Source organism: Centropristis striata, chromosome 19, assembly GCF_030273125.1.
Source record: "Centropristis striata isolate RG_2023a ecotype Rhode Island chromosome 19, C.striata_1.0, whole genome shotgun sequence".
NCBI classification, from domain to species: domain Eukaryota; kingdom Metazoa; phylum Chordata; class Actinopteri; order Perciformes; family Serranidae; genus Centropristis; species Centropristis striata.
The window spans coordinates 17,938,470-17,951,691 of NC_081535.1; positions in this window are offsets into that span (position 1 = coordinate 17,938,470).

Here is a 13,222-nt window from a genome sequence, read left to right on the forward strand (position 1 = left end):
TCAAACAGTCAACTCATAAATATAAGTTTTCTTTTCTAAGTGTGATCACTGAATTGATGCAACATATGTTTGCAAATATGTCCCCTCATCATAACAATATCACCTGGGGTAAACTGTGTAAAATGTGGCAATGAGACTAAAAAAAGAGAAAACATTACTCCAATTACAATGGCCTTACCCTGGCTGCCTATTTGATTTTACTTATAACTAATAAAGCTCTTCATGGCCTGCTATTAGAATATATATCTGAAGTGCTGTCCTCTAACCAACCAGACTGGGATCCTCAGGCAGGAAACTGCTGACTGCTGACCTCACGCTTAAAGACTAAAGGGCACTAAAGGAATTTCAGTTTGTTACATCAGTATCTCCTTTTAAATCACCTTTGCATACTTATATTCATCTTACAGTTTCTCCTTTGGTTTTTAGGTTCATTTTTTTTAACCATTGGGTTATTTTATTCTTGATGTTGAGAATAAAGGACATTGTATACTTCCACTGTTGTTTTTTTATCTCTTTTTTCTCATGGTTATTCAAACATTATTGTGTATTTTATTGAAGCCCAGTCGCATGTTGGAATATTTGCAAACCACAGATATGTTAATGTAAAACCTTTTCAGTGGAGTTTCACCCAGAAGACCATGCCCTGTGTGAAACCTCAAGTTAATTTTAAGTTTTAAGTTAACCTGTAAATTAACTTTCCTTCTCATGCCATGCTCTACGTAACCTACGTAACTGTGCAAAATGTATCCAATAGTTTATTTCATAAATCTTGACTGAAACTGCATCCAGTACTTATGTACTGAGGTAATTTTTTTTCAGCAAAACCATGGTCTTTTTCCTAACCTTAACCACGTTTTTTCTGGTCCCTAAACATAACCAAGTAGTTTTAATTTCGACTCTGACTGTTTTTTACTCCCTAAAGTTTTATTACCACCACGGGAGGGAATCAAAATGGGATGCAGCTGTCCAGAAACATTGAGATTCAACGTATTTGTGGTTTGCAGAAATGTTGCAATACCAAAATTTATTTTGGCAGCAGGATTGTTTATTGTTGTGGTTGATGTGTTCAGTGTAAAGCACTTTACAATGCTGGTTTTGATAGGTGCCATAGGAATGTACTTCTGACTTTTTAAGAAGTTTATTTCTAATTCTACTATTGTTCTACAAAGTTTCGCTCAAGTCATTCAGTTCACGGTGACTTTCAGTGAAACCTTGGTATTCAGGCCCTGTTGCCTCACCAGGGCAGTTTTTTGGTCTCCCCCTCCTCCACCCCTCACCCTCTACCTCTGGTCAGGGTCGATCAATACTTCCCCTGTAGCTTATCACTAATGTGGAACTGGCTGTTTGTCCAAACTCTGCTCTGTCTACATAAAGACTTGGAACGGGACAGCATCAAACCCAAATGCATCACATATCACCTCATGAACCTGCAGCTGCAGACGCACGACTGGACTTTTAACTGTTTGGAAAGACTCGGAGACAAAAAGATACGCTGGTGCCAGAGAGACGGAGCAGAGACGAGAGAGTAACAGAGGATCCACTTCAGAAACTTGAGGTGAGTTGGTTGTCGTCCTGCAATATGCCTGAGTCTGTAAACAATGTTTTTATCTAATTTATTTAATGACCTATACTCAATTTACAGATTAAGAAAACCCTCTTGGTGTCATTTTGAGTTTAGAAAAGTTATGTAATTTAGTCAAAAGCAAAAACAATAAAGATGGGTTGAATATAGAGTGAAATATAGTCTGAACTAATCTTGTTTTTATATTTTACAAAAAGAATGAAAACAAATTATGTAGAAAGAAATTGGGATCCAACAGGTGTTTTGTACTCTTTCTCACACACTTTAAGGGTACACAGCTGCAGTCTTCCCCACAATCACAAAAAAAAAAGACGTGTACTTTGGACACTTTGGATAAGCCTTATTTGCCCAGCATTATATTACTTGTTTTCTATAATTTTCTACATTTTTCATTCATGTTTTATTTCTGCATCTTTATGGGTGCATTAACTTGCTACATGGATAATCCTAAATCATAGTTCAGTGTGATTTTAGCCTCACTTGAGATTTTAACAGGCCTAAACACCATCTGTGGAGTACAGACGCTGACAAAATTGATCTAATAATGAAATAATTAATATACTAATAATAATAATTAATATCATGAAATAAATGACAGCATAAATCACCAAATATGCAATTAAATGTACCAAAAGCAATATTTAAAAACAAATGTAGACATAAATTATTATAACCTTACAATTAATTAATTAATTATTACCATTAATTACCTTTGTATTTATTCCATTATTTTATTAAATTATCCCTTTTATTTAATATTTTTTAAATATTAAAAAAAATATATATATATATATATTTTTTTATTTTTTACATTTTTAAAAATAATTTAAAAATAATGTTATTTTTATTGTATTTCTTAAAATATAGTTGTTGGGGTTTTTTTTGCCATACCAACACCATGAGCACTTTACAATTATCTTTCTTTAAATCTCTCTTTCATTCTCTTCTTTTCTCCTTAATGATTTTACATGCCACCAAACTACTTTTTTTCCTCTTTCACCAGGTCGTCCATCCACCAGTTCTCATTAACAACCTCTCCTTGTGCTTATCTACAGTAAACGTCCTCTGGAGCTGTGGAGTGTGACAATGGTGTTTGTGTCCTGTCTATCAAACGCCATTATCACACTAAATAGCTACAGTGTGAAACAGACCTCAATCTATTTCTGGTTTCCTGGTTTGCCTGTTATTTTCTTCTCCTGTTGTTTGTTTTGTAGCTTCTGTATAATTATTATTTTCTTTTTTGTAAATTTGTAATGATTTGTATAAATGTCCTCATTCATTCTGTAAAGTAAAAACACACTGGGGACACATTACACCATGCAGGAGGTGGCAGAGATGAAAATAGATGTGTGTTGATACGTCGTACATGATCTTCAGTCTCTTAGTGTGACCCACTTTACTTTAGTGTTTGAGGTGCTAATTTGCTGCTGGAGACCTTCTCCTGTACATACAAATAAAAATAGATGGCCCAGTTGTTTTCATGTTGCCGCCATTTCTTGTGTTGTCATCATTCAAACTGTTTACAACATGTAAACAGGTCATCTTTTATGATTTAATTCCATCCATGCAAATTACATAAATAAATTGTTTGTTTTTTGTCTGTTGCTATTGAGTGAACTTTTGCTATTCATAAGACATTAAGTTATGATTTTACAACAACATTTAAAACACTTTCAAACCCAGCCCGGTGTCCAAGGATAAGCAGACATTTGCATATTTATAAAGAAACAGTTTCAAAATTATGCAATACCCCCACATCCCTGAGACCTATAGGACACGACCTCGTCTCATAAAAATCACGTCCCCGTAAAATAAAACTGCCTTCTAATTTTTTTAGGGAAATGTATTTTCTACCAGGCAATTGCAGTTTTTAACACGTTGTTAATGTTGTGATTCAAACAAAACTACTTGTTAAGGTTCAGTAAAAGATCAAGGTTTGGGTTAAATTATGTACAATTGTTACATAACCTATGTTACCTATGTAAGTCAAGTATTTTCTGTAAGTGACATAAGGTAAGCATGTTATGTAGTAATAGTAATAGTAATAATAATAATAATAATAATAATAATGAATAATACTTTTATATAGCACATTTCTTAACTTTCTTAAGAAACGGCACATATATAAAGAAGAGATGGGGCCAAGAAAGGTGCCTTGAGGGACACCAAAAAAATGAACTAATTTGTTGAGTTACCCAGCAAGACAGAAAAAGTTCTATTGGAAAAGTAAGAGCGTAAAAAGCTAAAAGCCAGGCCCCTGAGGCCTATCCGAGTTAGAAAAGAATGTTACATAACATTCGTGGATATGTGCTTTTCTTCTCCTGAGTGAAAGTTCCAGGTTTGTATGACCCAACCATCCATCTCAACCTCCTCTCTACATAAACGTACCCTGTGTTTGATTAAAAATGTGAAAATAAATTATATATATGTATGTGTATTTATATATTATAATTTCCCTCAAACCGTAATTGACAAGGCAGCTTCATTCTATGGGAATGTGATTTTTTTAGGAGACCAAGCTGAGGTCAGAGGTCTTATTACAGGAAATGTGAGTCTAAATTCATGAAGCAGAAATAAGAGTGCATCTTCAACCAGTAACATCTCTTTAATGACAAAGATCCACTGTTTGCTTACACACTGGCCAACACTGCAACCTGAGAACCATGTCAGCAATGTGGGTCAGAGATTTAAAGAGCAACAGTGAGACAGAGAAGCTGAGTATGTTATTGAGATCATATGTATGTTAGTAGATTTGGCTCCAAGTGTCAGTCAGTTTGACCTACAATACAGAATAGACATTCCAGACATTCAAAATCAGTTTAACAAGCAAAATTGCACCAGACAATTAAAAGACAAATCAATAACTCTTCACATTTTTCAGTGAATACATTCAAATGCATACTTTACATGAGCTTTATGTGTACAAAATATCTGTGTTGTTTACAGAATATAAATATAAGCTTATTCTAAATCAGTAGCTTTTACTTAAATGAACAAACATGATAATTATGTAAGATTTGAACTGAATATACAATAATTAAATGTCACCTCGCAAACCAAACAAACAAGAATGACCCACTCATACTGCACCCAAACCAATACATGTCCTCTACTGTGTGCATTTCATCATACAGCCCACTTAAAAGACATTTTCTCTAATCAATTAATCAAAAAGCTCATTAATTTAATGAACTAATAGTGTGAAAACATCACCAAAGTAGAAAAAAAGAAAGAAAAACTCATTGCATTGATTGGTGAAGAGAAATCAACCTCTAAGACATCACAGTTCAACACAAACTCAGCATCATTTTCAAGTGTTTACATTTGTCACAGTTTTTTTTTCCAAAACTTGTGAAATAAAGTGTCCTACCCTACATTATAAATACACTCTCATAGAGAAAGCATCTCTCATTAAGATGAAATATATCTCTCAGATGTTCAACATGAGATGAAGCAATAAAGAATCGACAGTCCAAACTCAGCATGACGAGGTCCAACAGGAGTGAAGCAAATCACCAGCAAAATCCTCACCACTTCAATAAAAATGAAACCCCATAGTCCGAAATTTTCCTCCTATTATAACTTGTCCTTCACTGTTGGCCCGAATATTTTCTTCTTGGGTGCAGCAGAGGGTTGGGGTTTGGGTTTCGGAGCCGGCTTTTTAGGTTTGGGCTGCAGGGATTTGAGGCCCAGGATCTCACAGTACTTGTTGCACATGTGCAAAGCTTTAAACTGGTCGATGAAGGAGGTGGCACAGTTTCCTTTGAAGCCCTTATATCTGAAAAGAAACAAATAAGCATATGATCAATTTGCATGGATAAGCACATTTGTCTATCTATTATTGCTGTGGGGGAAAAAGAAAATACTCACCCTTTCTTACAGGTGGCTATTCCCACATCAGTGAGCCTCATTCCAACTCCTGAAAAACACAAAGATTAAACTGATATTAGTTGTAATTTAAAGCACAATCATTTAATCTTGTCCTCATACCTAAACAACAGAATAAGTCGCTGCCAATGACTACTAAAACAACATATTATTTGAAAATAAATGTTATTGTTTTGAGATAGGGCTCATTTTAACTACTTCATATACTGTTATGAGGTTTAATTAAAAAATATATATAATCACTTATTTAAAACGTTTATCATGTTTTTATGGTAAATCTTGACCTGAAAAAGAACTAAAACTGAGTTAAAGTATAAAGATACATAAAATTGAAATACGCACCACAAAATTGTACTTTAGTACGGTACTTGAGTAAATGTACTTAGTTACATTCCACCTCTGTTAATAACCTCATACATATGAGTTAAAACGTGTCTGCTCCACTTACTGTAGGTGCAGAAGGTCGTTATCATACTAATGATTGGCCAGTGTAATTAGGTTTTACTTTAATTTTTGTTAGGTTTAGGCACCAAAACTATGTGATCAGGTTTAGTATAAAAGATCATGGTTTAGATTAAATACCTTACATTATGGAATGGATGCATGATGAGACACACACGATATAAAAATGACATGACTTGACCTGAATTGACTAAAAAAATAGGTTTTAGTTTCATACTTTTAGCCCCTCAAGGGATGCAAATCCAGGTTGCCTGGATAGAAGTCCTGTGCTTTATAGTAGATATGTCACCTTGTCCTTCGCTCACATCAGAATGAATACAGCCACTAGAAGTTGGCGCTTAACAGCTAATATAAATATAGCAGGCCATATAAGGGCCGTAACTTAAAATAATTTGGAAAGTCATGATGGTGTTTGTCACATCCATCCACCCTGACCTCCTCCCTATGCAAACTTTGTGCTTTGCTCCTGTCATAATTACTATGGCCACTAGAGGTCACCGCCTAAAAACAAACTTTAATGTGAGTTGTTATAAGCTGCTTGCATAGAAGACCTATGTGGATGTGTTTATTGTCTGAATAATTAGCAGATAAAACATTGTGAATTTGTACATTTGCAGACATTTCAAACGTTCTGTTCCCGACCTTGCATGTCAGTAACCAGCAGGTTGCCCTCCGTCTTGTGGTAGACCCAGTGCTGGAAAGCGCAACATTTCTGTCCTGCCTCCGAGTCGCGTCTCATCAGGTTGATCTCTTTGCCGTCCTTGACCGAATACTTGACAAAGTCGCCAATCAGCTCCTCCTCCAGCGTGGCGTACGGGATGTCGTTGGATGGACGGTGAACCAGGTAGATGGGAATGATCCTGGAGGAAGCATGAAACAAAATACCTTCAGTTTTGAGTATCTTGTATTTTCCTAAAATGCTTTGAAGGCAGAGAATTACAGCATGTTGTGCATTAACAGCTTGTCACATGTGTCACTCACTCTGGGACCTCCCCGAAGGCTTCAGTAGACTGAGCTGCAGTGTTGTAAGCCTTGATGTACTCTCTTGCTGTGTTCTGGACTTGGCACTCCTACAGAGTCAAAAAGTCAATTAGAAAACTTTTGGTATTAGAAGATTTCTGCACAGAATGATAATTAGTAGAAGATATCTCTGCCACAGTGCCCCCTTTTTTATTAAGACTGAACTGAGTTAAAAGACCATCTGGCATTATAATCATTTAGTTGTATCTTTCTTTTTTTCCCCCCAACTTAATTTTATAGGTTTTCAGTTATGCTTTTAACTTGTTTCTTTCATTCAGTCTTGTTTAGTCTTATTTTGAAAGGTTGTGTTTCTCATGTGTCATGCTTTATTTACTTCCTGCCTTCTTTTTCCCTCCTGTTTTCTACCACAACTGTGTGTCAGGGGTTAATTAGTCTCTTGTGTATTTAGTCAGTGTTCCTCCTTGTTTCAGATGTCAAGTTGTCTACTTAAGTGTTTAATCTTTCAGACCTGCTCCTAGTGTTTTGTTTTAAGTTTTGTTTACTAGTTTGCTTTGGATTAACTTCTTTTACCTGCCTGGTTTTGGACTCAAGCTGTAAGTAATTGTTTATCATTAAATTATCCTTGCTGCATTCTTATATTTTCATCTGAATTTGAGTTTAAACCCGCAAACATGTAAAATAAATAAGTATATTATTAAAATAAAATTCTGAAAAATAGGCATATCCATATATAAATGGAATATAAAAATGAATATAAGATAGTCAGTTTAATATAAAACAGAATTTCCGCCATCTCTGCATGAAAAATGACTTTATTTTACTTTAAATACCATTAATCTCATCCCAGTTCCATAATTTTGTGACAGTAAATTTGTGCTGTCGCATGTTAAGTGTTGCATGGTTGCACAAAGGACTTTTATCCACATAATGCAAGAAAGGACTGTTGTAGTGACTCTTACCTCCACAGCCAGGGTAAAGTTCTTCTGAACGAGCTCGTCGTTGTTCTTGGTCCCGTAGCTGATCGCGTTGTGCACTTTGAGCACACAGGCGTGTCCCGGTACTAACAGGGGTATCTGACCCGCCTGCATCTTGGTCCGGAAAGCCCGCCGGTGCATCCCCTCCCCAAAGTGGACCTTTTCAGTGATGATGCTGGCGGATTGGTTCTCTCCAAAGTATTGGTCGGATAGAAAATCCTCTCTGAAAATCAGCCGGGAACAACGGACATCCTCTTCTTCACTTGACACATCCACAGGGGCAGCTAGAAAAAAAAAAAAGATAGAGACAATCTGTCATCTGTCTGCCAACACAAAAAGTGGATGGTCTTTTTAAAACTCAAAAGTAATATATTGTTCTGAGACTAAAACTCACATGAGATGGTCGTTGGAGTTGCAGGGATCACAATCTCGCTGAGCACTGTCAAAAAGTAAAAAATCATGAAAGGAAGCACATTTTTTGTAATGTTGGATATACATTTTTAATAGTTGTTATAGCCCAGTAAAATCATGTTTTATACCTTCATATGTGAGCACGTAGTCCAGAGTGACTGATCCATGTAAGCTGGTGAGCTGACACTCGTACTTGCCCAAGTCTTTGTGAGAAGCATTGGAGACGGTAAGAGACACTCTGCTCTCGTCCCCTGCACTTCACAGAGAGGTACAGTGTCACTAAACGCACCACACTATGACAATAAACTCTACACGACAACCCTCTGGTAATGCATCTGAAATTTTTCTTTACTGTGTTATTGAATTAATAACATTATTGCAATCCAGGAACCATCCTATGTCAAAAGTATGAATTCTTTCTGTTGATAATTGTTTAGTTTGTTCCTCTTCTTGTCGAATGGTCATGCCAACTAGAGTATTATGCAAGTGAAGATACTGCAGCTAAAGATAGGAAAAATGCAGGTTACACAATAGCATACAATAGCTGCAACTGACTGCTGTGCAAAAAGTGGTAGATTTTATTGAAGAAATCATACCTAATCCCTGCAGTCAAAGTGTTGCATAACAGATTTTCAACCCACTTTCCTCCTACTTAATCTAACTGCCTGCATCTGATCAGTGGTTCCCATCAGCCTGTACCCCAGTAGGTACATGGAAAGATTGTGGATGTATCCAAATTTTAAGTTAATTCAAATGAAAACATTTAGATCTGGGCTGGTGGTGTTGATGAGTATCACTTGTGTAAAGATGAGTTAAGTGAAAGTATTGTTAGTATTGAGAAAACACATGATAAAAAGCGTGAAAAATGAAACTAAATACCTTCTCTTGATCTCGGACAGGACCGCGCCTCCTCTTCTCCAGGTGACAGTGTAGTTGGAGAAGACGGCCGAAAACTGACACCACAGGTACAGACTCTGGGGGTCCCCGCTCACTGACACTGCCTGGATAGGCTGCACCACCTTGATGTCTGCAGATATTGATTTATTATTATGTTTACAGGCCCTCATGCAAGAAAACAGATCCTAACTTTAAAATTTGTAATAAAGGAGTGCTTAGCAGGAAGAAGTTATATCCCTTACCTTCCTTCGGAGGGATTTTCTGTTTGACCACGTCACTGTACGCCTTCTTGCGAGCTGCCCCGGTGTCAACCTTTGGCTCCTCCCCCTTTGCCTGGATAGAAACATCTGCTTTTGGGAGTTTAGACTCCAAAGCACTCACAATCTTGCCAAACTTATTCTCTGACAGACGTCGTCTTTTAATAATATCATCGTTGACAGGGCTTTTGAAGTTTTTGGGCTGCTGGTCTTTATGATCTGCATGAGGTTTTTCTCCCTGTGAAGCTTTAGCTTTAGCCTCTGTTGGCTGGGGCTTTTTCTCACCTGGCTCACTCTCCTTTTGAACTTTAGCGCCCAGCTTGGCCTCAAACATATCAATCCTTCCTTTTGCAGTCTTTGGTTTTGCTCCATTCTCCACTTCAACCAGGGGCTCAGCTACATTTTTCACTCCTGTTGCATTTGGAGCATGTTTCTTTTTCTTTTTGACGTGTGGCTTGTGTGGAGTCTTCTCCGTTGCCACATCGGCCTCAATTACCAATTTAGCTTCCTTGTCCTCAGCCCCCATTTGAGTGTTCTCACTGGTGTGATTCTCCCCAGTAAGAGGATGAGTTTCCTGCTGTTTGCAGACCTGCTGTGCTGAAACATGATGAGACAAATTCTCCTGTTTCTTTGAAGGCTGCACAACATGATGATGAGCAGCTGATTTGTCCTTTTTGGAGCGTGCTCTGCTCTCTGAGGTGGATTTGTGGGTTTTGTGCGGCATCTTTTCAGCTGTTTTTTGATTCTGTTCGGCTATTGCGATGGGTTTAGCAGCCCTTGAGAAAAATGGGTCATCTATATCTAAAGTGATGACTGCAACACGGTTCTCCTCTGAGAAGAAGGACAAATGATCATAAGTGAAGCTTGATAGTTCTCTGTTTAGTTCATGAATCTCCTCAAAGAGTGTTTTTCTCACAGAGTCACCAGTGAAAAAGTCAAGTTGTTCCTCTGATGAAGATTTCTCAGCAGGGTTTATAATATGTTCCTCTTTATTAATCAACTCATCAGATTCCAGAGGTGTTATGTCAGTAATCCCATCCAAGGTCGGACAGATAATGCAGTGCTGATCACAAGTGGGGTCTCTGTTGTCATTGAGAGACCTTTGGGAGCAAGTTTGATCTCCGTCCAAACTGCAGCTTGTCCGACAGACGAGGGAGGAGCCGATACTGAGAGGAGCTAAGGGCATAATAAACTTAGGACTCCCCGAATATGGCTCCACCTGACATGCTCCGTCAAGGTCCGTAAAAGTGTCAGACGACACGTGTGTGTGAACATTGATATGTCGGCCAGGTTGTGTATGAACACCTGGCACGTGTGAGTCTGTCAGAGTGTGTGCGTTGAGGAGTGAAAGATCTGTTGAAGCTTCTGCTCCTTCAGGATCGTCCTCGGCCGCCCCGCAGCTCCTTTTGGCTTCTTGCTCGGTGAGCGAGCCCGGCTGGGGAACACTGTGTTCATCTGTCACTTCACACACTTCATCTCCAAAGGGCTGATGATGAAAAAAGACAAATAATGTTAAATTTGTGAAGTAATTGTCTATATATTTATATATATATATGAAATCCTGATATGCCTGAGTATAAATCTGAGGCTGTAATATGATAGTATGTTATTGTAAAAATGCTGATAAAGTGCCTGCATCAGTAGCACGAAACAAGTAATCATTTCAAAGGCACATCCCGCAAAAAGTAGGTGACAAGAACAAGCCATAACATTCAACACCTACCTTTCTATAAAGCCACAAAGCAGACGTTTATGATAAAGCATGTCTCTATATCCAGTCCTACAGTCCATATGTCCTGCATGCAACTGTAACCTACGCTGCCGCTGTGATAGACAGGAGCTCTAGCTATGCCTTGCACACCTAAGCCAATCAAAAGCAGTCTCCCAGGCCCACGGACCTGTTGCCATCTGGATCTTGGGTTTTTAAAGGAGATGCGGTGCGAATGGGTGTTTTAAAGGGCATTAAGAGAGAGAGGGAGAGAGAGAGAGCAAGGGAGGGTCATGTTTCAGTCCTCAGCTGTGCTCTCCTCTCACCCCTCCGCCCTGACACGCCACGGATGCATGCTATTATCATTGAACTCTCAGCTATTATTAGATGCCATTTCTGTCCATCTGAAGTTTTCCTCTCATGCACTCCCTGTTTCCTTCAGCACACACACAGCTGTCAGTCTTTGAGATGGGAGCCAAAGGACTTATCCAATAATACAGAATCAAGCTTATAGGTGAGAGTCCTTCACAGGGGGAAAAAAATGTGTGGCTCCGATCCAAAGCAAGGTGACAATACTTGTGAGTCTCATACGTGGAGTACTCCACGTGTGTGCCTCCTGACTGGCCTTTATTATGCTCTCAGGTATGACAACACTGACAAGGGCAGGAGCGGGAATGTCTCCTAATGTTCTGGCTGTGTTTTCAAAGCACATGACTGATTTATCTGTCGGCCAGCACGACTGATGTGAAGGTGATGTTAGCCGCTCTATTGTGAAGGGTAAATTTTTCCACTGCCTTATCTCTTTGTCTGTCTGTCTATTCAACACATTTAATTGTGTGTCTCACAATTAAATGTTTAATTTGTCATTTGCAGTCACATTTCTTGCTTAATTTCATGCTTTATGACAAAGGGATGACAAATTAATCACAATTTTATTAAAATCGTAGTGTGAACTCAAGCAAAATTTCAATCTGAGTTAATTATTCTGGTGCCGCAAGATGTCACGGCCTACAAATTGTCAATAAAAAAAACTTTATTTGGTACAGATCATGATCATTTCAATATATTTTTCAATGAATATTAGAACAGTGATGCAAAAAATATAATTCCTGGAATATTGTAAATACATCATTAATATCGCAATTCCAATATAATTAAAAAATAATTGCAATTAGATATTTTTTTTCAGATTTTTCCACCCTACTTATGGGATAATCCATGCAAGAGATAATATTGACCATAAGTCATCTTACCTCCTGAATGATCAGCTCTCCCGGTATATTTTGTCCTTCCAAATCTGTATCCTCTATTATACTCAGTATGACCGGATCTTCATTGCTGACAAAAATATCTGACTCAACAAATCCACCAAAGAGAGAGAGATCCAGATCAGCTGAAGATCCAGGAATCTCATCTGCACCGTATCCTCCAGGAGAGGCTACCGTGGCTCCGGATGACCCCGTGGAAGGGTGCTGGTGTGTGGGGCATTGAGATCTGAGCTCTGCCTGGCTGCTCTGGATCTCCACCGGCTCCTTCTCTTCCTGTGTGGTAGCTGTTGAGTCACACAGGGATTCAACGCTCTGGGAGCCCTCTCGGTCTCTGAGCTCAGGTCCCGCAGCTTCGAGGCACAAAGAGAGACAGCTCTGCCCAGAGAGGACGGAGCTCTCTGGGATGTTTTGAAGCTGATCCTGGACACCCATGGTTGGCTGTGGCTCTTGACCCTTTCCTTCTTTAAACGTCTCTGTTTCTAGATGAGTATTCACCTCTTCTAGCGCCTGTGTCAGAGCATCTATCTCGGCCCCTATCTCCGTGAAAGCAGCGGTGAAGTCCTCTGGTGGAGCCGCGATGATCCCAGTCCAGTCTGAGAGTGCACTGGCCCAGCTGTCCACTGATGACCACCTCTCAACCGGTGGCCCCCAACCTCTGGTGTCATCGCTGGCCCAGCCAATCCCCTCGCTACCATCAGGGTTGTAACCTGACACCTGTGTCTCTCCTGGGGGGAAAGACAAGTCACTGGTGAGCCCTCCTTGCATCAGACAATGTCCCGTCTTCTCCAAAACAT